Consider the following 22,885-nt stretch of genomic DNA (forward strand, 5'->3'; position numbering starts at 1 on the left):
TTTTAAAATAAAATAATTATATTTATAAATTTTATTTTAATATAAATACTAATATATTTTTTTATTAAAATTTTTTGCCTCTTCAAATATTTTTTTCAGGTTCCGTCTGTACTCCTACTTACTCTCATTTTTTTATTAAATTAATTTGTATTGATGTAGAAAATTTGGAATCACAGGGCTATTTTACTCATTTTATATAATATTTTAGTCTTGTCCATGTGTATCCAAACATAATACTAGACATTACATTAGTGTCTTGTCCATCGTATCCAAACACAATACACAAAAGATAATTTTTAGTGTCTCCGTCCTATTGTCTCTGTTTCAATGTCATGTTCTGTCCTGTCTCTAAAAACAAACGCAGCCTAATAGTCCATACTTTGCTCAAGGATAGACGACGTAAACTGGCGTTCAACGCCAGTTCCATGTTGCAGTCTGGCGTTAAACGCCAGAAACAGGTTACAAGTTGGAGTTAAACGCCTAAAACAGGCTACAACCTGGCGTTTAACTCCAGAAACAGCCTAAGCACGTGTAAAGCTTAAGTCTTAGCCCCAGCACACACCAAGTGGGCCCCAAAAGTGGATTTCTGCACTATCTATCATAGTTTACTCATTCTCTGCAAACCTAGATTACTAGCTTACTATTTAAACAACTTTTAGAGGATTATTTTGTACCTTATGACAATTTAGATCTGAACTTCGTACTCTTTGACGGCATGAGTATCTAAACTCCATTGTTGGGGTGAGGAGCTCTGCTGTGTCTCGATGAATTAATGCAATTATTTCTGTTTTCTATTCAAACACGCTTGTTTCTATCTAAGATGTTCATTCGTACTTCAATATGATGAATGTGATGATCCGTGACACTCATCACCATTTTCAATCTATGAACGCGTGCCTGACAACCACTCCCGTTCAACCTTCGATTGAATGAGTATCTCTTGGATTCCTTAATCAGAATCTTCGTGGTATAAGCTAAAATCCATTGACAACATTCTTGAGAATCCGGAAAGTCTAAACCTTGTCTGTGGTATTCCGAGTAGGATTCAGGGATTGAATGACTGTGACGAGCTTCAAACTCACAAGGGTTGGGCGTAGTGACAGACGCAAAAGGATCAATGGATCCTATTCCAGCATGAGTGAGAACCGACAGATGATTAGCTGTGCGGTGACAGCGCACCTGGACCATTTTCACTGAGAGGACGGATGGTAGCCATTGACAACGGTGATCCACCAACACACAGCTTGCCATAGGAGGAACCTTGCGTGCGTGAAGAAGAAGACAGTGGGAAAGCAGAGATTCAGAAGACAAAGCATCTCCAAAACTCTAACATATTCTCCATTACTGCATAACAAGTATTTATTTCATGCTCTTTTATTTTTCACAATTCAAACTGATAATCATAATTAATCTCCTGACTAAGATTTACAAGGTAACCATAGATTGCTTCAAGCCAACAATCTCCGTGGGATCGACCCTTACTCACGTAAGGTATTACTTGGACGACCCAGTGCACTTGCTGGTCAGTTGTGCGGAGTTGTGGAAAGTGTGAATCACAATTTCGTGCACCAAGTTTTTGGCGCTGTTGCCGGGGATTGTTCGAGTTTGGACAACTGACGGTTTATTTTGTTGCTTAGATTAGGAAATTTTTTTTTTGGTTTAGAGTCTTCTATTATTGTTTTTGGTTAAAATTTTTTTAATCCTTATTTTCTCTTTTTAATTTTTTTTCAAAAATTTTATAAACTGATAATTGAGTTTTTCTATTTGAGTTTAGTTTCATATCTTAAGTTTGGTGTCAATTGCATTTTTTTTATTTATTTTCTTTTAAATTTTCGAATTTGTGTTCATTGTTCTTTCTTAATCTTTAAGTTGTTCTTGTTTATTTTTCTTGTTTGATCTTTAGCTTTTCTTGTTCTGTGTCTTTTCTTGTTTTCTTGTGCTTTTTCAAAATATCAGTTTTCAAAAAAAATCTTTATTTATTAAATACCTTATTAAAACATGTTAAATTTATAGCTCAATTGGTTAGAGCGTTGTGCTTATGTTCTTGGTAATTGGCTATCTTCTTTTTAGAAACTTTTTCAAAAATAATTTTTCTTTGAATAAATCTTGTGCCAAACTTTAAGTTTGGTGTTTTCTTGTTGATTTTTCTTTAGTTTTCGAAAATTTTACTTTGGTTTTCTAAAAATTTTAAGTTTGGTGTTCTATCTTCATGTTCTTGTTGTTCTTGTGAGTCTTCAAAGTGTTCTTGAGTCTTCCTTGTGTTTTGATCTTAAAATTTTTAAGTTTGGTGTTCCTTGGTGTTTCCCTCCAAAATTTTCAAAAATAAGGAACATTAGATCTAAAAATTTTAAGTTGTGTGTCTTTTGTGTGTTTTTCTCTTTCATCATAAAATTCAAAAATAAAAAAATATCTTTTCTCTCTATTTTAAAGTGAATTTTCAAAAATTGCTTTTAAAATTCAGATTTCTATTTCAAAATTTAAAATCTTTTTCAAAAATCATATCCAAAGTTTTTCAATTCTTCTTAATTAAGTAATTATTTTAGTTTTAATTTTTTTATTCTTAATTTTCGAAATCTATATTTAATTTCTAGTTATTTTATTTCATTTTTTTCGTTCTCTTTATAAAATAAAAATAAAAATATATTTTAATTGCAATTCACATCAATTCCCTTTTCTCCATCATGGACCTAAGTAGAAATGAGCAGTCCAGAAGGACTTTGGGGTCATATGCTAACCCCACTACTGCTTCATATGGGAGCAGTATCTGTATACCCTCCATTAGAGTCAGTAGCTTTGAGTTGAATCCTCAGCTCATTATCATGGTGTAGCAAAGTTGACAGTATTTCGGTCTTCCACAGGAAGAACCTACAGAGTTTCTGGCACAATTTTTACAAATTGCTGACACAGTACATGATAAGGAAGTAGATCAGGATGTCTACAGATTATTACTATTTCCATTTGCTATAAAAGACCAAGCTAAGAGGTGGTTAAATAACCAACCTAAGGCTAGCATAAGGACATGGAAATAGCTGTCAGAAAAATTCCTGAAACAATACTTCCCTCCAAAACGGATGACACAGCTAAGGCTGGACATCCAAGGCTTTAAACAAGGAGATAATGAATCTCTTTATGATGCCTGGGAGAGATACAGAGAGATGTTAAGAAAATGCCCCTCTGAAATGTTTTCAGAATGGGTGCAGTTAGACATCTTCTATTATGGGCTTACAGAGAAAGCTCAAATTTCTCTAGATCACTCAGCTGGTGGATCTATACACATGAAAAAGACAATTGAAGAGGCTCAAGAGCTTATTGATACAGTGCCAGAAATCAGCATCTGTACCTAAATAGTGAATCTTCTATGAAAGAAGAGGCTAAAACAGTAACTGCTGAACTTAGTCCTGCAGAACAAATTACTGAATTCAATCAGCAATTAGACTTTCTAACAAAATAGCTGGCCAAATTCAAGGAGATACTACAAGACACAAGAATGGCTAATATAAATATGGAGGTACAGTTGAAGCAAATAGAACAACAGTTATCAAAACAAATAACAGAAGAGTGCCAAACAGTTCAATTAAGAAGTGGGAAAACATTAAATACCTCACTTCAAGGTAGCAGGAAGCCAAGAAATGAACAAACTGCTATTCAAAATCCCTCTAAGGACAGTAAGAGCCCAGAGAGGAATAACTCTGGCGTTCAAACGCCAGAAACAAGCAAGGAGTTGGCGTCAAACGCCCAATAGAAGCTCAGTTCTGGCATTCAAACGCCAGGAACAAGTAAGGAGTTGGCATCCAACGCCAATCCAGCTTCTAACCCTAGCATTCAAATGCCAGTGAGGGATCAGACATACACAAGTGCTGATAACAACCCCTCTAAAAAGGCTTCTCCAATCACCTCTGTAGGAAATAAACCTGCAGCAACTAAGGTTGAGGAATATAAAGCCAAGATACCTTATCCTCAAAAACTCCGCCAAGAGGAGCAGGGTAAGCAATTTGCTCACTTTGCAGATTATCTCAAGACTCTTGAAATAAAGATTCCGTTTGCAGAGGCACTTGAGCAAATACCTTCTTATGCCAAGTTCATGAAAGAGATCTTAAGTCATAAAAAGAATTGGAGAGAAACTGAAAGAGTTCTCCTCACTGAAGAATGCAGTGCAGTCATTCTGAAAAGCTTTCTAGAAAAGCTTAAAGATCTCGGGAGCTTTCTGATACCATGCATATTAGAGGGTAATTGCACCAAGACAGCTTTATGTGATCTTGGGGCAAGCATCAACCTAATACATGCATCCACTATCAGAAAGCTTGGTTTAACTGAAGAAGTTAAACCAACCCGGATATGTCTCCAACTTGCTGATGGCTCCATTAAATACCCATCAGGCGTGATTGAGGAAATGATTGTCAGGGTTGGGCCATTCGCCTTTCTCACTAACTTTGTAGTGCTGGAAATGGAGGAGCACAAGAGTGCTACTCTCATTCTAGGAAGACCTTTCCTAACAACTGGACGAACTCTCATTGATGTCCAAAAGGGGGAAGTAACCCTGAGAGTCAATGAGGATGAGTTTAAGTTGAATGCTGTCAAAGTCATGCAGCATCTAGACACACCAAAAGACTGCATGAAAGTTGATCTCATTGACTCGTTGGTAGAGGAGGTCAACATGGCTGAGAGTCTCGAATCAGAGCTGGAAGACATCTTTAAAGATGTTCAGTCTGATTTGGAGGGTTCAGAGGAATTGAAAGAGCCTCTGAGACTTCCTCAGGAAGAGGAGAAACCTCCTAAACCCGAGCTCAAGCCATTACCACCATCCCTGAAATATGCATTTCTGGGAAAAGGTGACACTTTTTCAGTGATCATAAGCTCTACTTTAAATCCACTGGAAGAGGAAGCACTAATTCAAGTGCGAAGGACACACAAGACAGCTCTTGGGTGGTCTATAAGTGACCTTAAGGGCATAAGCCCAGCTAGATGCATGCACAAAATCCTATTGGAGGATGATGCTAAGCCAGTGGTTCAACCACAAAGGCGGCTAAATCCAGCCATGAAGGAAGTGGTGTAGAAAGAGGTCACCAAATTACTGGAGGCTGGGATTATTTATCCTATTTCTGATAGCACCTGGGTGAGTCCTGTTCAAGTTGTTCCCAAGAAGGGAGGCATGACAGTGGTTCATAATGAAAAAAATGAACTGGTTCCTACAAGAATAGTTACAGGGTGGCGCATGTGTATTGACTACAGAAGGCTCAATACAGCCACCAGAAAGGATCATTTTCCTTTACCATTCATAGACCAGATGCTAGAGAGACTAGCAGGTCATCAATATTACTACTTTTTGGATGGCTATTCAGGTTACAACCAAATTACAGTAGATCCTCAGGACCAAGAGAAAACATCATTCACATGTCCTTTTGGAGTATTTGCTTACAGAAGAATGCCTTTTGGTCTGTGTAATGCACCTGCAACCTTTCAGAGGTGCATACTCTCTATCTTCTCTGATATGGTAGAGAAGTTTCTGGAAGTCTTCATGGATGACTTTTCAGTATTTGGAGACTCATTCAGTTCCTGCCTTGACTATTTAGCACTTGTTCTGAAAAGATGCCAAGAGACCAACTGGTGCACGAAATTGTGATCTCTGGTAATGGCTCCAAAAACTTGGTGCTCTAATCTCAATTCATAATTTGTCACAACTTCGATACAACTAACCAGCAAGTGCACTGGGTCGTCCAAGTAATAAACTTTACGTGAGTAAGGGTCGATCCCACGGAGATTGTTGGTATGAAGCAAGCTAAGGTCACCTTGTAAATCTCAGTCAGGCGGATATAAAATAGTTATGGAGTTTTCAAAAATAGATAATAGAACAAGGATAGAAATACTTATGTAAATCATTGGTGAGAATTTCAGATAAGTGCATAGAGATGCTTTCGTTCCTCTGAACCTCTGCTTTCCTACTGTCTTCATCCAATCAGTCTTACTCCTCTCTATGGCTGGCTTTTTGTAAGGATGTCACCGGTGCCAATGGCTACTTTTAATCCTCTCGGGAAAATGGTCCAAATGCTCTGTCACAGCACGGCTAATCGTCTGGAGGCATCACCCTTGTCGATTGTGGCGTCCTATTCCTCTCTGTGAAAATGGTCCGATGCGCTGTCACTGCATGGCTAATCATCTGGAGGTTCTCGGTCATACTGGAATAGGATTTACTATCCTTTTGCGTCTGTCACTACGCCCAGCACTCGCGAGTTTGAAGCTCGTCACAGTCATTCAATCCTTGACTTCTACTCGGAATACCACAGACAAGGTTTAGACTTTCCGGACTCTCATGAATGCCGCCATCAATCTAGCTTATACCACGAAGATTCTGATTAAGAGATCCAAGAGATAATCATTCAATCGAAGGTAGAACGGAAGTGGTTGTCAGGCATGCGTTCATAGGGAATGATGATGATTGTCACGTTCATCACATTCAAGTTGAAGTGCGAATGAATATCTTAGAAGCGGATAAGTTGAATTGAATAGAAAAACAGTAGTACTTTGCATTAATCTTTGAAGAACAGCAGAGCTCCACACCTTAATCTATGGAGTGCAGAAACTCTACCGTTGAAAATACATAAGTGATAAAGGTTCAGGCATGGCCGAATGGCCAGCCCCCAAACGTGATCTAAGATAGCATACAACTGATCAAAGATGATCCGAAGATAATAGTAAAAGGTCCTATTTATAATAAACTAGCTACTAGGGTTTACAGAAGTAAGTAATTGATGCATAAATCCACTTCCAGGGCCCACTTGGTGTGTGCTTGGGCTGAGCTTTAAGTGTTGCACGTGTAGAGGTCCTTCTTGGAGTTGAACGCCAGCTTTTGTGCCAGTTTGGGCGTTGAACTCCACTTTGCAGCTTGTTTCTGGCGCTGAACGCCAGAATTGGGCATAGAACTGGCATTGAACGCAAGTTTGCGTCATCTAAACTTGGCCAAAGTATGGACTATTATACATTTCTGGAAAGCCCTCGATGTCTACTTTCCAACGCAATTGGAAGCGTACCATTTTGAGTTCTGTAGCTCCAGATAATCTATTTTGAGTGCAGGGAGGTCAGAATCCAACAGCATCAGCAGTCCTTCTTCTACCTCTGAATCTGATTTTTGCTCAAGTCCCTCAATTTTAGCCAGAAAATACCTAAAATCACAGAAAAACACACAAACTCATAGTAAAGTCTAGAAATATGAATTTAACATAAAAACTAATGAAAACATCCCTAAAAGTAACTAGATTCTACTAAAAACATACTAAAAACAATGCCAAAAAGCGTATAAATTATCCGCTCATCACAACACCAAACTTAAATTGTTGCTTGTCCCCAAGCAACTGAAAACCAAATAGGATAAAAAGAAGAGAATATACTATAAATTCCAAACTATCAATGAAACATAGCTCCAATCAGATGAGCGGGACTCGTAGCTTTTTGCCTCTTGAATAGTTTTGGCATCTCACTTTATCCATTGAGGTTCAGAATGATTGGCATCTATAGGAACTCAGAGTTCAGATAGTGTTATTGATTCTCCTAGTTTAGTATGATGATTCTTGAACACAGCTTCTTTATGAGTCTTGGCCGTGGCCCTAAGCACTTTGTTTTTCAGTATTACCACCGGATACATAAATGCCACAGACACATAACTGGGTGAATCTTTTCAGATTGTGACTCAGCTTTGCTAAAGTCCCCAATTAGAGGTGTCCAGGGTTCTTAAGCACACTCTTTTTTTGCTTTGGACCTTGACTTTAACCGCTCAGTCTCAAGTTTTCACTTGACACCTACACGCCACAAGCACATGGTTAGGGACAGCTTGGTTTAGCCGTTTAAACCAGGATTTTATTCCTTTAGGCCCTCCTATCCACTGATGCTCAAAGCCTTGGGATCCTTTTTATTACCCTTGCCTTTTGGTTTTAAGGGTTATTGGATTTTTGCTCTTGCCTCTTGGTTTTAAGAGCTTTGGCTTTTTCTGCTTGCTTTTTCTTTCTATTTTTTTTCGTCTATTTATTTTTTTCTTCTTTTTTTTTCTGCAAGCTTTGTTCTTTGCTGCTTTTTCTTGCTTCAAGAATCATTTTTATGATTTTTCAGATTATCAAATAACATGTCTCCTAGTCATCATTCTTTCAAGAGCCAACATATTTAACATTCTTAAACAACAACTTCAAAAGACATATGCACTGTTCAAGCATTCATTCAGAAAACTAGAAGCATTGTCACCACATCAATCTAATTAAACTAAGTTCAAGGATAAATTCGAAACTCATGTACTTCTTGTTCTTTTGAATTAAAACATTTTTCATTTAAGAGAGGTGATGGATTCATAGGACATTCATAACTTTAAGACATAGTTGCTAACTACTAATGATCATGTAATGAAGACACAAACATAGATAAGCACTTAACATAGAAAACAAAAAACAGAGAAGGTAAGAACAAGGAATGAATCCACCTTAGTGATGGTGGCGTTTCCTTCTTGAGGAACCAATGATGTCCTTGAGCTCTTCTATGTCTCTTCCTTGTCTTTGTTGCTCCTCCCTCATTGCTTTTTGATCTTCTCTAATTTCATGAAGGATGATGGAGTGCTCTTGATGTTCCACCCTTATTTGTCCCATGTTGGAACTTAAGTCTTCTAGGGAGGTGTTGATTTGCTCCCAATAGTTTTGTGGAGGAAAATGCATTTGAGGCATTTCCGGGATCTCATGGTGATGAGCTTCTTGCGTTTCTTGAGATCCATGAATGGGCTCTCTTGCTTGCTCCATCCTTTTCTTAGTGATGGGCTTCTCTTCCTCAATGGGAATGTCACCTTCTATTAAAGCTCCAGCTGAGTAACATAGATGGCAAATAAGATGAGGAAAAGCTAGCCTTGCCCCAGGAGAGGGCTTTTCGGCTATTTTGTAGAATTCATTGGAGATGACTTCATGAACTTCTACTTCCTCTCCAATCATGATGCTATGAATCATGATGGCCCGATCCACAGTAACTTCAGATCGGTTGCTAGTGGGGATGATGGAGCGTTGGATGAACTCCAACCATCCTCTAGCCACAGGCTTGAGGTCCAATCTTCTAAGTTGAACCGGTTTGCCTTTGGAGTCAATCTTCCATTGAGCTCTTTCCACACATATGTCCATGAGGACTTGGTCCAACCTATGATTAAAGTTGACCCTTCTAGTGTAGGGGCGTTCATCTCCTTGCATCATAGGCAAGTTAAACGCCAACCTCACATTTTCCGGACTAAAATCTAAGTATTTCTCCCGAACCATTGTAACATAATTCTTTGGATTCGGGTTCTTACTTTGATCATGGTTCTTAGTGATCCATGCATTGGCATAGAACTCTTGAACCATTAGGATGCCGACTTGTTGGATGGGGTTTGTTAGAACTTCCCAACCTCTTCTTTGGATTTCATGTCGGATCTCCGGATACTCATTTCTCTTGAGCTTGAAAGGGACCTCGGGGATCACCTTCTTCTTGGCCACAACATCATAGAAGTGGTCTTGATGGGCTTTGGAGATGAACCTTTCCATCTCCCATGACTCGGAGGTGGAAGCTTTTGTCTTCCCTTTCCCTTTTCTAGAGAATTCTCTGGTCTTAGGTGCCATCAATGGTAATGGAAAAACAAAAAGATTATGCTTTTACCACACCAAACTTAGAATATTGCTCGCCCTCGAGCAAGAGAAGAAAGAATAATAGAAGAAGAAGAAGAAGAAAATATGGAGAAGAGGGGTGAGGTATGTTTCGGCCAAGAAGAGAAGAGAGGGTTGTGTTGTGTGAAAATGAGGGAGAATGGAGGGCTATATATAGGGAAGGGAGGGGGTAAGGGTTCGGCCATAAGGGTGGGTTTTGGGTGGGAAATTGATTTTGAATTTTGAAGGTAGGTGGGGTTTATGAGGTAGGTTTATGGGGAAGAGTGGATGGATGTGAGTGGTGAAGTGGTGATGGGGAAGAGAGATTGAGGTGATTGGTGAAGATTTTTGGGGAAGAGTGTTTATGGGATTGTGTGAAAGAGGGGTGAGAAGAAGTGAGTGGAGGTAGGTGGGGATCCTGTGGGGTCCACAGATCCTGAGGTGTTCAAGGATTTACAACCTTGCACCAAATTAGGCATGCAAAATGCCCTTGCACACAACTCTGAGCGTTCAGCGCCAGATTGGTGCTTGTTCTGGGCGTTGAACGCCCATTTGTTGCCCATTTCTGGCGTTGAACGCCAGAACCATGCTTGTTCTGGGCGTTCAGCGCCAGCTCTTCTCCAGGGTGCATTTCTGGCGTTCAAACGGCCAGATGTTGCCCATTTCTGGCGTTCAGCGCCAGAACCATGCTCTGTTCTGGCGTTGAACGCCCAAAACATGCTTCTTACTGGCGTTTAAACGCCAGTAAGGTCTTCCTCCAGGGTGTGATTTTCCTTCTGCTGTTTTTGATTCCGTTTTTAATTTTTCTATTTTTTTCGTGACTCCACATGATCATGAACCTATAAAGACATATAACTAATAAAAATATAATTAGATAAAAATTGGGTTGCCTCCCAACAAGCGCTTCTTTAGTGTCAATAGCTTGATAGTGGGCTCTCATGGAGCCTCACAGCTTTGCAGAGCTTTGTGGAGACCTCCCAACACCAAACTTAGAGTTTGGATATGGGGGTTTGACACCAAACTTAGAGTTTGGTTGTGGCCTCTCGACACCAAACTTAGAGTTTGACTGTGGGGGCTTTGGTTGACTCTGCTTTGAGAGAAGCTTTTTATGCTTCCTCTCTATGGATGCAGAGAGAGATCCTTGAGTTGTAAACACAAGGTTGTCCTCATTTATTTGAAGGATCAATTCTCCTCTGTCCACATCAATCACAGCTCTTGCTGTGGCTAGGAAAGGTCTTCCCAGGATGATGGATTCATCCTCTTCCTTTCCAGTATCTAGGACTATGAAGTCATCAGGGATGTAAAGGCCTTCCACCTTTACTAACACGTCCTCTACTTGTCCATAAGCCTGTTTTCTTGAATTGTCTGCCATCTCTAATGAGATTTTAGCACTTGCACCCCATAAATTCCTAGTTTCTCTATTACAGAGAGGGGCATGAGGTTTATCCCTGAACCCAGATCACACAGAGCCTTTTCAAAGATCATGGTGCCTATGGTACAAGGTAGTAAGAACTTTCCAGGATCCTGTTTCTTCTGAGGTAATCTCAGTTGATCCAGATCACTTAGTTCATTGGTGAACAAGGGAGGTTCATCTTCCCAAGTCTCAATAACAAATAAATTGGCATTCAGCTTCATGATTGCACCAAAGAACTTGGCAACTTGCTCTTCAGTGACATCTTCATTCTCTTCAGAAGAAGAATACTCATCAGAGCTCATGAAGGGCGTAAGGAGGTTCAATGGAATCTCTATGGTCTCTAAGTGAGCCTCAGATTCCTTTGGTTCCTCAGAGGGAACCTCCTCATTGATCACTGGACGTCCCAGGAGGTCTTCCTTCTTGGGATTCACGTCCTCCCCTTCCTCTCTAGGTTCGGCCGTGTTGACTATGTCAATGGCCTTGCACTCTCCTTTTGGATTTTCTTCTGTATTGCTTGGGAGAGTACTAGGAGGGATTTCAGTGATCCTTTTTCTCAGCTGGCCCACTTGTGCCTCCAAATTTCTAATTGAGGACCTTGTTTCATTCATGAAACTTACAGTGGCCTTAGACAGATCAGAGACTAAGTTTGCTAAATTAGAAGTATTTTGTTCAGAGTTCTCTGTCTGTTGCTGAGTTGATGATGGAAAAGGCTGGCTATTGCTAAACCTGTTTCTTCCACCATTATTAAAGCCTTGTTGAGGCTTTTGCTGATCCTTCCATGAGAAATTTGGATGATTTCTCCATGATGAGTTATAGGTGTTTCCATAAGGTTCACCTAAGTAATTTACCTCTGCTATTGCAGGGTTCTCAGGATCATAGGCCTCTTCTTCAGAAGATGCCTCTTGAGTACTGTTGGATGCAGCTTGCATTCCATTCAGACTCTGAGAAATCATATTGACTTGCTGAGTCAATATTTTATTCTGAGCCAATATGGCATTCAGAGTATCAATTTCAAGAACTCCCTTCCTCTGAGGCGTCCCATTACTTACAGGATTCCTCTCGGAAGTGTACATGAACTGGTTATTAGCAACCATGTCAATAAGTTCTTGAGCTTCTGCAGGCGTTTTCTTTAGGTGAATGGATTTACCTGCAGAAGTATCCAATGACATCTTAGCTAAGTCAGACAGACCATCATAGAATATGTCCAGGATGGTCCATTCTGAAAGCATGTCAGAAGGACACTTTTTGGTCAGTCTTTTGTATCTCTCCCAAGCTTCATAGAGGGATTCACCTTCCTTCTGTCTGAAGGTTTGAACATCCAATCTAAGCTTACTCAGCTTTTGAGGAGGAAAGAACTTGGCTAAGAAAGCCTTGACCAGCTTATCCCAAGAGTTCAGGCTGTCTTTAGGTTGAGAATCCAACCATATTCTAGCTCTGTCTCTTACAGCAAAAGGGAAAAGCATGAGCCTGTAGACTTCAGGATCTACTCTATTAGTCTTAACAGTATCACATATCTGCAAGAATTCAATTAAGAACTGAAAAGGATCTTCAGATGGAAGTCCATGAAACTTGCAGTTTTGCTGCATCAGAGAAACTAGCTGAGGTTTCAGCTCAAAATTGTTTGCTCCAATGGTGGGGATGGAGATGCTTATTCCATGTAAATTGGAATTAGGTGCAGTAAAGTCACCAAGCATCCTCCTTGCATTATTATTATTTTCGGCTGCCATCTCCTCTTCCTGTTCGAAAATTTCTGAAAGGTGCTTGTTGGATTGTTGTAGTTTAGCTTCTCTTAATTTTCTCTTCAGAGTCCTTTCAGGTTCTGGATCTGCTTCCACAAGAATGTTCTTGTCCTTGCTCCTGCTCATATGACAAAGAAGAGGGCACAAAAAAAGAATAATAATAATAATAGGGATCCTTTATACCACAGTATAGAGGTCCCTGTGTCAGTTGAAGAAAAGAATGGATAATCCAAACACAAAGGTGATGATAGGGGCAGAGATGTGAGATGAATAGAAGTGTTAGTAGATGAATAAATAAATAGAAGGAGATGGGAGAGAGAAGGAGAATTTTCAAAAATAATTTTTGAAAAAGAGTTAGTGATTTTCGAAAATAGTTTTTGAAAAAGGTTAGTAATTTTTGAATATTTAAAATCAAAAATTAAAATAATTAGTTAATTAAAAAAAAAGAATTTTTTTTTTAAAAAGAGGGAGATATTTTCGAAAATTAGAGAGAGAGAGTTAGTTAGGTAGTTTTGAAAAAGATAAGAAACAAACAAAAAGTGAGTTAATTAGTTGAAACAAATTTTGAAAAGATAAGAAGATAAAAAGTTAGAAAAGATATTTTGAAATCAAATTTTTGAAAAAGATAAGATAAGAAGATATTTTTGAAAAGATATGATTGAAATTAGTTTTGAAAAAGATTTGATTTTTAAAATCACAATTAATGACTTGATTCACAAGAAATCACAAGATATGATTCTAGAACTTAAAGTTTGAATCTTTCTTAACAAGCAAGTAACAAACTTGAAATTTTTGAATCAAAACATTAATTGATGATGTTATTTTCGAAAATTATGTGATAAAGATAAGAAAAAGATTTTTGAAAAATATTTTTGAAATTTTCAAAAATAACTAAGAAAAATGAAAAGCTTTGATTTTTGAAAAAGATTTTGAAAAAGATAAGATTTTCAAATTGAAAATTTGATTTGACTCATAAGAAACAACTTGATTTTAAAAATTTTTGAAAAAGTCAAATCTAATTTTCGAAATTTTGAGAGAGAAAAAGGGGAAGATATTTTTTGATTTTTTTGAATTTTTAATGATGAGAGAGAAAAATTAAAACATCATTTTCATGTTTTTCTCTTTTCTTTTTGGATCAAAACAAGGAATGCATGCAAGAATGTTATGAATGTTAAGATGAACACCAAGAATACTTTGAAGATCATGATGAACATCAAGAACATGTTTTTGAAAAATTGTTAATGCAAAGAAAACATACAAGACACCAAACTTAGAATTTTTTAATGCTTAAACACTAAGAATTCAAGAATGCATATGAAAAACAAGAAAAGACACAACACATGCAAATGCAAGGATCAAACAAGAAGACTGATGCGCATAAACTAGTTATGCTACGATTTAGGAAATTGCACGATCGGCAAAATTCCTTCCGGCAAGTGCACCGGTTATCGTCAAGTAAAAACTCACAATAGAGTGAGGTCGAATCCCACAAGGATTGGTTGAATGAGCAATTCGGATTAGAAGTGTGTGCTAGTTGAGCGGAATCAAGATTTAGATGAGAATTGCGGAATGTAAAATTGGCGGGAAAAGTAAATGACAAGAAATTGAAATGGCTGAATCTTAAATTGCATGAATTAAAGAGCAGAAGCTAAATTGCTGAAATTAAAAGGGAATGGGGGTGATTGCATGAATTAATTTGCAGAATGTAAAGAGAAAGTGGAAATCAGAAATGGGGAATTCATTGGGTGTTAGGAGATATTGAGATCTCCGAATCAAAACATGTATATCTCTTCCTCAACCAATGCGTTCATTGAATTTTGCTTGGCAATCTTATATGATTGGATCCCAATCCCTTGGCTCACCAATTCTCTCTAAAAACAAACAAATTCCCAATCCCTTGGTTTAAATGTTCATAAGAAGAGATGATGCTCGATCACTGATTATACCACACAGTTTCATGAACCACAATTTGGTAGGATTACATGTCACAATATCCATCCAAACCCCAATCCAATTCACTGTGAGAAAGCTTCTCTAGCATGAATCCTCCATTCCTTTCCCAAGGTTCCGAAGGATTCCAATTATGGGTAGTTTCTTTCCCAAGACAACTACCCAATGGAATTAGATCGAGAAGCTTTCTAACAAAATTCAAGAGAAAAGATTGAAGAAGAAGATAAACTATTATTGATTCATTGAATTACAATAGAGCTCCCTAACCCAATGAAAGGGGTTTAGTGAGTCATAGCTCTGAATTCAACTACAAAGATATGAAAACTAGCTAAAATTGAAAAGGTAAAAATTTCTATCTAACTTAAATTCTATCATATTTATACACTTTCTATATTGAGCTTCTGTTGTGCTTCTTGGGCTTTGAGGCCTCTCCCTGCTTTCCTTTTGTCTTGGGTTTATGATCCATAATCTTGATGAGGCTGTTGATCCAAATTCTGTAACATTCATTGAGCCAACTTAGTGATAATCAAATAATGGCACATGACTCAATAAATTGAAATTTCAGACTCATCAATCCTTCAGGCCCAATCCCATAAACCATGATATTCAATTGGGTTTCATACCAGAATAAGTTTAAGTTAATGTTTGTGCTCAAATACTAACTTAAACCACAATATTTTTGGTCCAGAAACCTTTTCCAAGAGTGGCGTTTAAGTTGCAGTTTAAGCTTAAACTGCAGCTTAAACGCCAGACACTTCCAGTGAGGCCTTTTGTAGAAGCACGTTTAAGCTTCAGTTTAAGGTTAAACTGAAGCTTAAACGTGGAAATGGAAGAAGGTAGCCCTGGAGAGTCATGTAGTCGAACACGTTTAAGCTTCAGTTTAAGGTTAAACTGAAGCTTAAACGTGGATATAGGAAGGGCAGCCCTGGAGGTCGAACACGTTTAACCTCCAGTTTAAGGTTAAACTGGAGGTTAAACGTGGAAATGGAAGGAGGCATCCTGGAGGTCGAACACGTCTAACCTCCAGTTTAAGGTTAAACTGGAGGTTAAACGTGGAAGCTTAGAAGGGTAGCCCTGGAGGTGTCGAACACGTTTAAGCTCCAGTTTGAGGTCAAACTGGAGCTTAAACGTGGAAATGGAGAAAGCAACCCTGGAGGAAAGTTTTTGGTCGAACACGTTTAAGCTCCAGTTTGAGGTCAAACTGGAGCTTAAACGTGGAAATGGCTCCCTGGTGCACTTCCCATTTTTGGCGTTTAACCTCTAGTTTAAGGTTAAACTGGAGGTTAAACGTGGAACTCCTTCCTGAGTGACATTATCATTCTGGCGTTTAACCTCCAGTTTGAGGTCAAACTGGAGGTTAAACGTGGAATGCTTCTTTGGTGAGACTTTTCATTCTGGCGTTTAACCTCCAGTTTAAGGTTAAACTGGAGGTTAAACTTCAATTCCAGCATTTCTTAGCCTTCATGATTCTGGCGTTTAAGCTCCAGTTTAGGCTTAAACTGGAACTTAAACTCCACATGTGATATTCAAGCTTCCTTTATTGATTTTGTTGCTTCCTTGCTTAGCCTCTTCTTCCCTGAAATCTTCCAAACAATTGCATCAAAGTCTTGCAAAAATTCATGAGAAATCTTCCATTCATAGCATTCAAGTAATATAACTAAAACTCATGGAATTTGCATCAAAATCATACTGTTTGGATGGTTCATTGCTTTGTTATTCATTTAACCATTCTTGGTTACTTAAAGCTCAAGAAAATGCATAAAACAACTAAAACTAACAGAAAAATGCTAGTGAAACTAGCCTAAGATGCCTTGGCATCACAACACCAAACTTAATACTTGCTTGTCCCTAAGCAAGTCCTGAGTTATTTGAGAAGAAAGTATGAAACAGAAAGCAATTACATTGGCTATATTAGCAAGCATTTGAAGTTCATCAGAAGGGTTTTATGCAGAAAGTTGCAGCATCACTTTTTCATACTTATCAGGTAAGATTATCACTTTTTCATTGCATCCATCAAACACTGCTATGGCCTCTTGTTATTCTTATGTCTTTGGCACTTTTCTCTTCTTTGTTTTTCTTTTCTTTTTCTTAGAGCTCCTTTGCTCCTTGTTTGCTTAGTGTCATGTGTTGCACAAGCCTTTGGCATTTTCTTTTTCTTATCAGTGCACTACACATATCCACTTTAGGCATTTTAGTTCACATTTCTTCTTGAGACATTGGTGCCCAGCACCTCTTTGTGTGACTAAATGTTTTGTATTTAGGTTGCTCTTGATAATGGACTTTTGGTTGATAATCCCGGGTTAGTTAACCCAAGTTACCAAGTGTTGAAACACTCCTCAGAACCTATTCATCCAAGCATATCCTTAATACATAAACACCACAGGCATTTGTCTCAGAAGTTCAAACCATTGGTGCCTAGCTTATTTTCTCAATTTTTCTGCTTTTTGGTTGCCTTTTTCAGTGGCTTTTTCTTCTTCTTTTTCTTTCTTTTTCATGGCCAAAGACATTTATTCATCAAGATCCATAGACAGTTTTCAATTTCTACATAAAAAATGATAATTCTACACTCTATTTCCAGTGATCTGACTAAACAATCAAGCATGCATATCACCACTTAATTCTACTTGATTTGTCACTAATTGAGCCAAGTTACTTTTGTTCAAACTTTTCTTTGATTTTAGGAAACAGAACAAGCATGGCAAGCATTTGTTTAAGAAGGTGGAGTTATATCCAAACATCTAGGCATTCACTTTATTCAAAGCAATAAACAGACAAATATGCTAAATACTTCACATTCCAGAGAGATTCAACATTTACAGTTTAAACCAGAACAAGCATGCTTTTGTTTGCCCTTTTTAAAGAATTATCAAGGAACAATACCACCTTGTGAAATTCCTTGTTTGCTCTTTGTTGCTATGAAACAATTTGATTTCTCCTTCTTCTCCTAAATGTTGCTTCATGCTTTAAGATCCTTGTTTCCTTTCCTGCAAAGAGTGATGAAGTTGCTTGCTTCTCAAGCACTTGAGTGGTTAGCTCAACTATGTATGGGTAAGTATCTGAGTCTTAAGTTGGTGTGTGAACACCAAACTTAGTCTCCCACTTACTTCTCTGTGCTTTGAATCCTTGAGTTCTCTTTGGAATGAAGTTGCTGCTAAGGGTTTTAAGCATTTCTGTGACTGCTTAGAATGGTTGTTCCTTTCATATAATTCAAAGGTTGTTGTGTTCAGTTGATCTTTATGGTGGAACACCAAACTTAGAGTCACACATTCCCCTTTGAATTATTGATCCACGAATTCATTGTTTGGTGTGAAACACCAAACTTAATTCTTTGCAATGCACAGAAACTCTTTCACCCTTTTTATTGAAACAAATAAAAGAAACAGCAAAAGTGTATCACCTCAGGTTGGGTTGCCTCCCAACAAGCGCTTCTTTAACGTCATTAGCTTGACGGTCAGCTTCCTCAGTTGAGGTGATTGTAGTGCTTGACGTCTTCTCCTCTCACTATGCAAACGTCCCCACTTGATTCCTTCATGACCTCTAAATGTTCCATAGAAAGAACTTTCCTGATTGTGAACACTTGAGGGCGCTGGGAAGGAATTGTTTTGAGGCCAGGTGGAATTGGCAGATAATGACTTGATATCACTTTATCTCCCGAGGAGAAACCTTCAGTGGGAATTTTCTTGTTTCTCCATCCTCTTGGCAATTTCTTTACAATTCTTCCCTTTCTCTTGAAGCTTTCTTCATTGACCCTTATGCTGGGAGAATCCTTCTGATCTGTTTCTATTGATTCTTGTGGCTTTAACTCTTGCAATTCTTGTTTGCTTTCCAAGGACTGTTTCAGAGTTTCAGCTGCCGGATTGCTTTCCTCCAAACACAGATGGCTACTCTCATCCTTAGGCTTTTCATGTTCTGGTTCAGGCTCAGATGCAGGTTTGAAAACATTGAAAATGAGCTGTTCATCATGTATTCTCAAAATTAGCTCTCCTTGTTCTACATCTATGAGTGCTCTAGCAGTGGCTAGAAATAGCCTCCCCAGAATGATGGGGTGTAGGTAGCTTTCTTCCATGTCCAAAATGACAAAGTCTGTGGGGAAAAAATAATTTCCCACTTTCACCAGCACATTCTCAACTACCCCTTCAGCTTGCTTCTGAGTTTTGTCAGCCAGTTGTATGATTATATCAGTGGATCTCACCTCATTCAGTTGTAGCCTCTTCATAAGAGTCAGAGGCATCACATTTATGCTAGCTCCTAGATCACAGAGTCCTTTGTCAATGTTTGTTTCTCCTATGATGCAGGGGATATGAAAACTTCCTGGGTCTGTTTTCTTAGAGATTATATCCTTCTTGATGAGGGCACTGCATTCTTTGTTCATTATTACAGTTTGTCCTCCCTTTAAAACTCTTTTCTTGCTCAGCAATTCCTTTAAATACTTGATATGTGTTGGCATTTGCTGGAGAGTCTCAAGAAAGGGAATGTTGATATGGAGAGACTTAAATGTCTCTAAAAACCTTGAATAGGTTTTCCCCTTTTCACTTCCTCCTAACCTCTGAGGAAATGGTGCTTTTGGTTGGTATATTTCCAGCATGCCTTTTTGCAGTTCCTTGGCTTGCTCAGTTTCACTTTCCTGCTTAGCTTCCTCCACACCTTCCTTCAAGATTTCTGGCTCCTGTTTTGAGGGTCTGATTCCTTCTTCTTCTGAGACTTCCTTCAATATGGTGATGGCCTTGCATTCTTCCCATCTCACTCTCTTTTGTTCCCCTTTAGGATTCTTTTCTGTGTCACTAGGGAACACTGCAGTTGATTTGGGGGCCTGTTGAGATAGCTCTCCTACTTGAGACTCCATCCTCTTGAGTTTTTCACCATGGTTCCTTAAGGTAGCTCTCACATCATCCCTGAAGCTTTTCAATTCAGTTATGTCTTGACTCATGGTTGCCATCATTCCTTCTATCCGGTTTAATTGATCTTGAAATTGTTGGTTCGGATTAGGTTGGGTAGGTTGATTATTTTGGCCATGATATGGTGGTTGGGAGTAAGTGTTTTGTGTGGCTTGGTATGATCTTTGGTTGGAGTTTTGGTATGTGGGATTGTTATGTGTGTTGTAGTTGTAAGGTTTGTGGTTTTGTGGTTGGGTTTGTTGGTTCCCCCACCCAAAGTTTGGGTGATTTTTCCATCCTGGGTTGTAAGTGTTGGAATGTGGATCATATGATTGCCTTTGTTGGTTTCCCACATAGTTGGCCTCTTCCCAATCACCTCCTTCAATGCTTACTTCCTCTTGATCTTGTGTGTGTATTGCAGCCACTTGCTTTGTTTCTAATTGCCTGGTAAGCTCTGCTAGTTGCTTGGCAAACACCTTGTTTTGGGCTAGAATTGTATCAACATGGTTCAGCTCCATGACTCCCTTAGTGTTGTGCCTCTCTGATGCATAGTAGTACTCATTCTCAGCCACTGTCTCAATCACTTCAATGGCTTCTTCCACAGTCTTTTTCCTGTTCAATGAACCTCCTGATGAATGGTCTACAGCCTTCCTTGATTCATAAGAGAGTCCATCATAGAAAATATGCAATTGCACCCAGTCATGGAACATGTCTGGTGGGCATTTCCTTGTCAAATCCTTGAATCTCTCCCATGCCTCGTAGAGAGTTTCACCATCTTGTTGTCTAAAAGTTTGAACCTCAGATCGAAGCCTATTGACCTTTTGTGGGGGGTAGAAACGTGCCAGAAACTTGCTTTCCACCTCATCCCATGTTGTTAGACTCCCCCTTGGGAATGATTCCAGCCACTTAGCTGCTTTGTCCCTAAGTGAAAATGGGAACAAAAGCAGTTTATAGGCATCTTCCTGGACTCCATTGGACTTCACAGTGTCACAAATTCTCAGGAATTTTGTGAGATGTTGGTTGGGATCTTCATTAGCACTCCCACCAAATGAACAATGATTCTCCACAAGTGATATTAGCTGTGGTTTGAGCTCAAAATTGTTGGCCTGAATGGGTGGTTTCTGAATGCTGCTACCACAATTCCCAGAGGTTGGGTTTATGTATGAACTAAGAACCCTCCTCTCAGGAATGGCATTGTTTCCATCAGTTCTCTCATGGTTGTGAACTTCTCTATCCATGTTGAGATCTAGAGCTTCCTCAAAATTGTCCTCAGATTCTCCTTCAGATTCTTCTTCTCCCAGTACTCTCTTCCCTCTTGCTTCCCTTCTAAGTCTATGAAGGGTCCTCTCTGGTTCGGTATATGGAGGAGTTGATGTCTCTCCTCTCCTACCTGTCATACAAGAACACAGCACAGGCAACAACAAGTGAAATACTCTTGGTTAATGGAAGAGTATGGTTAGATCAATTGAGGAATTAATTCAAACAGTTAGTGAGTCAGTGAGTTAGTTGCTTGAATTTAAAGACATAAAGAAAGAAAGCATGTAATAGAGTGCAGAAATTAAAATTCAACAAGTAACTTGTACTGAATTAATCAAAACAAAAAAAAATGCTCAATCTAGTTAACTTCCAATTGGAGAATTGTCAATCGAAAACCAATCCCCGGCAACGGCGCCATAAACTTGATGCGCATAAACTAGTTATGCTACGATTTAGGAAATTGCACGATCGGCAAAATTCCTTCCGGCAAGTGCACCGGTTATCGTCAAGTAAAAACTCACAATAGAGTGAGGTCGAATCCCACAAGGATTGGTTGAATGAGCAATTCGGATTAGAAGTGTGTGCTAGTTGAGCGGAATCAAGATTTAGATGAGAATTGCGGAATGTAAAATTGGCGGGAAAAGTAAATGACAAGAAATTGAAATGGCTGAATCTTAAATTGCATGAATTAAAGAGCAGAAGCTAAATTGCTGAAATTAAAAGGGAATGGGGGTGATTGCATGAATTAATTTGCAGAATGTAAAGAGAAAGTGGAAATCAGAAATGGGGAATTCATTGGGTGTTAGGAGATATTGAGATCTCCGAATCAAAACATGTATATCTCTTCCTCAATCAATGCGTTCATTGAATTTTGCTTGGCAATCTTATATGATTGGATCCCAATCCCTTGGCTCACCAATTCTCTCTAAAAACAAACAAATTCCCAATCCCTTGGTTTAAATGTTCATAAGAAGAGATGATGCTCGATCACTGATTATACCACACAGTTTCATGAACCACAATTTGGTAGGATTACATGTCACAATATCCATCCAAACCCCAATCCAATTCACTGTGAGAAAGCTTCTCTAGCATGAATCCTCCATTCCTTTCCCAAGGTTCCGAAGGATTCCAATTATGGGTAGTTTCTTTCCCAAGACAACTACCCAATGGAATTAGATCGAGAAGCTTTCTAACAAAATTCAAGAGAAAAGATTGAAGAAGAAGATAAACTATTATTGATTCATTGAATTACAATAGAGCTCCCTAACCCAATGAAAGGGGTTTAGTGAGTCATAGCTCTGAATTCAACTACAAAGATATGAAAACTAGCTAAAATTGAAAAGGTAAAAATTTCTATCTAACTTAAATTCTATCCTATTTATACACTTTCTATATTGAGCTTCTGTTGTGCTTCTTGGGCTTTGAGGCCTCTCCCTGCTTTCCTTTTGTCTTGGGTTTATGATCCATAATCTTGATGAGGCTGTTGATCCAAATTCTGTAACATTCATTGAGCCAACTTAGTGATAATCAAATAATGGCACATGACTCAATAAATTGAAATTTCAGACTCATCAATCCTTCAGGCCCAATCCCATAAACCATGATATTCAATTGGGTTTCATACCAGAATAAGTTTAAGTTAATGTTTGTGCTCAAATACTAACTTAAACCACAATATTTTTGGTCCAGAAACCTTTTCCAAGAGTGGCGTTTAAGTTGCAGTTTAAGCTTAAACTGCAGCTTAAACGCCAGACACTTCCAGTGAGGCCTTTTGTAGAAGCACGTTTAAGCTTCAGTTTAAGGTTAAACTGAAGCTTAAACGTGGAAATGGAAGAAGGTAGCCCTGGAGAGTCATGTAGTCGAACACGTTTAAGCTTCAGTTTAAGGTTAAACTGAAGCTTAAACGTGGATATAGGAAGGGCAGCCCTGGAGGTCGAACACGTTTAACCTCCAGTTTAAGGTTAAACTGGAGGTTAAACGTGGAAATGGAAGGAGGCATCCTGGAGGTCGAACACG

At 38.7% G+C, this 22,885-nt stretch overlaps 2 non-coding genes across 2 annotated transcripts; both read left to right on the forward strand.

Annotated features, from left to right (window-relative positions):
- The first annotated feature begins 12,269 nt into the window (after positions 1 to 12,269).
- LOC148565629 (small nucleolar RNA R71) lies at positions 12,270 to 12,377 on the forward strand. The gene has a single exon (XR_015883990.1). It is a non-coding gene; the product is annotated as a small nucleolar RNA R71 (small nucleolar RNA).
- Positions 12,378 to 20,317: 7,940 nt separating this feature from the next.
- On the forward strand, positions 20,318 to 20,421 carry LOC148565630 (small nucleolar RNA R71). The gene has a single exon (XR_015883926.1). It is a non-coding gene; the product is annotated as a small nucleolar RNA R71 (small nucleolar RNA).
- The last annotated feature ends 2,464 nt before the right edge of the window (positions 20,422 to 22,885 follow it).

The sequence above is a fragment of the Arachis ipaensis genome, chromosome B5, assembly GCF_059453495.1.
Source record: "Arachis ipaensis isolate K30076 ecotype BB chromosome B5, ASM5945349v1, whole genome shotgun sequence".
NCBI lineage: Eukaryota > Viridiplantae > Streptophyta > Magnoliopsida > Fabales > Fabaceae > Arachis > Arachis ipaensis.